The sequence below is a fragment of the Suncus etruscus genome, chromosome 4 (genome assembly GCF_024139225.1).
Source record: "Suncus etruscus isolate mSunEtr1 chromosome 4, mSunEtr1.pri.cur, whole genome shotgun sequence".
Classification (NCBI taxonomy): Eukaryota; Metazoa; Chordata; class Mammalia; order Eulipotyphla; family Soricidae; genus Suncus; species Suncus etruscus.
The window spans coordinates 32558327-32561344 of record NC_064851.1 but is presented as its reverse complement, the minus strand read 5'-3'; positions in this window follow the sequence as shown (position 1 = coordinate 32561344).

The following is a 3018-nucleotide window of genomic DNA, read 5'->3' as shown; positions in this document are numbered from 1 at the left end:
GGACTAGGGGGCATTCCCACCAGCAGTGGATGAGAGTGCCTTTCATAACACACCCCTGCCAACATAGATTGTTCTTATTATTTTTGATGTGAGCCATCCTCACTGGTGTAAGGTGGTACCTCATTGTTGTCTTGATTTGGATTTCCCTAATGATGAGTGAAGGTGAGCATGTTTTTACGTGTTTGTTGACCATCCTTTGGTCTTTCTCAGAGAAGCTTCTATTCATTTCATATCCCCATTTTTATGGCTTTATTTGGATTTGGGGGGCTCAGCTTTCTGAGTGCTTTGTATAGTCTAGATATCAGGCCTATATCTGACATGTTAATTGCAAAGATATTTCCCATACAGTTAACTGTCTTCTTGTGTTAAGTAGAGTTTCTTTTGCCATGCAGAAGCTTTTTAGTTAGATGTAGTCCCATTTGTATATGTTTGATGCTAAAGTTCTTGCCATTGATGCTCCATCCTCAAAGACCTTTTTGATATATATATATATATGTCTTCTAGTGTTCTGCCTATTTTATTCTCAATAAACTTTACATATTAGGGTTTGATTTCAAGGTCTTTGATCCATTTTGAGTTGACTTTTGTATAAAGAGTGAAGTATGGGTCAATTTTCAATTTCTTACATATGGTTTCCCAGTTGTACCAACACCATTTGTTGAAGAGACTTTCTTTGTTCCATTTCAAGTCTTGGCTCTTTTGTCAAATATTAGTTGGCTGTATATCTGGGGGTTTATGTCTGGGAATTCTGTTCTGACCCATTGGTCTGAGGTCCTGTCCTTGTTTCAGTACCATGCATTTTTGATCACTACGGCTTTATAGTATAGTTGCAGGTTAGGTAAAAAAAAGGCCACCCAGCTTCTTGTTTTTCAATATGTATTTGGCTATCCTGGGTCTTTTGTGGCTCCAGATGAATTTTGTGATTGATTGCTCTAATTCTTTAAAGAATGATGTCTGAATTTGGATAGGGATTGCATTAAATCTAAATAGTAGTTTTGGTAGGATAGACTATGTTGATTTTACCTACCCATGAGCATAGGATGTTCTTCCATTTTCTTAGATCCTATCCAATTTCTTTCTGAAGTGTTTTGAAGTTTCCCTGGTATAGGTCCTTCACTTCCCTTGTAAGGTTTATTCCTAGGTACCTAATATTTTTTGATACTATTTTAGATAGAATTGTATTTTTAATCTCTGTTCAGCTTCATTATTTGTATAGTGAAACACTACTTTCTTTTGTGTATTGACTTTGTAGCCAGCCACTTTGGTGTATTGAATGTTTCTATGAGTTTTACTGTGGATTCTTTAGGGTTTTCAATGTATATCATCATATTGTCTGCAAAAAGAGATAGTTTGAGTTCTTCTTTCCCAATTTGGATTCCTTTGATTTCCTTTCTTGCCTGATTGCTATTTCTAGGACTTCTAAGTTTATATTGAATAAGAGTGAAGAGAGTGGACATCCTTGCCTAGTTCCTGACCTTAATGGAAATGCTTCTAGTTTTTTGCCATTAAGGATAATGTTGGCTGTGGGCTTTTCATAGATAGCTGTAACTAACTTGAGGAAGGTTCTTTCTAACCCTATTTTACTGAGTGTCTTCAGCATGAAAGGATGTTGGATTTTGTCAAACGCTTTCTCTGCATCAATTGATATGATCATGTGATTTTTGCCTTTCTTGTTGTTGATGTGATGTATGATGTTGATTGATTTGCGTCTGTTGAACCAACCTTGCATTCCTGGTATAAAACCCACTTGGTCATGATGTATGATCTTTTTGATGTAGTGCTGGATTTGGTTTGCTAAGATTTTGTTGAATATCTTTACATCTATGTTCATTAGTGAGATTTGTCTGTAGTTTTCTTTCTTGGTGGTTTCTTTGCCATCTTTGGAATTGAGTGTAAAATTAGTCTCATAAAAGGAGTTGGGGAGGATTTCTGTTTTTCAATGGTTTGGAAGAGCCTGTGGAAAAGTGGTAGTAAGTCTTCTTGGAATGTTTGATAGAAATCACCTGTAAGTCCATCTGGGCCTGGACTTTTATTCTTAGGGAGTTTCTTAATTACATCTTCAATTTCCTCTGAAGTGATTGGTCTGTTTAGGCTTTCAAGATCTTCCTTTTCCAGTCTCAGAAGATGGTAAATTTACAGGAATCTTTCGATTTCTCCTGGGTTCTCCAGCCTAACTGAGTATAGTTGTTTATAATATCATTTCATGATATGTTGTATTTCTTGGGGTTCTGTTGTAATCTCTCCCCTTTCATTTGTGATCCTACTGATTTGCGTGTTTTCCCTCTTTTTATTTATTTATTTTTTTTTTGGTGAGTTTTGCCAGTGGTTTGTCTATCTTGTTTATTTTTTTGAAAACCCAACACCTGGTCTCATTGATTTTTTGTATTGATTTTTTAGTTTCTATATTGTTTATTTCTGCTCTGGTTTTTATTTTTTCTCACCTTCTGGTTGTGTTTGGATTTCTTTGCTGCTGTTGTTCCAATTTCTTGAGATGATCCTTTAAACAGTTTATTTTGTCATTTCCACTTTCTTGATATAGTCCTGAATTGCTACAAGTTTCTCCCTAATTACTGCTTTTGCTGTGTCCCACAAATTTTGACAAGTTGTCTCTTCATTATCGTTTGTCTCAAGGAATCTTTTTATTTCTTTCTTGAGTTGCTCTTTAACCCAGCTGTTATTGAGCAGCATGTTGTGTAATCTCCAGGTACTAGTTTTTCTCCATTGCAGTCAATTTTGACCTCTGTTGCATAGTGATCTGATAGGTTACTTCTAATGATTCTTACACTTGTGAGGTTAGATTTGTATCCTAAGACATGGTCTATTCTGGAGAAGGTTCCATGAGGGCTTGAGAAGAATGTATATGCTGTTTTCTGAGGGTGAAAGGTCCTATATAAGTCTATTAACCCTAGATCTTCTAATTTTTCATTTTCATTTAGGGCTCTTATTTCTTTGCTATATTTCTGTTTGGTGGATCTGTCCAGTGGTGATAGTGGAGTATTAAGGTCTCCTACTATTACC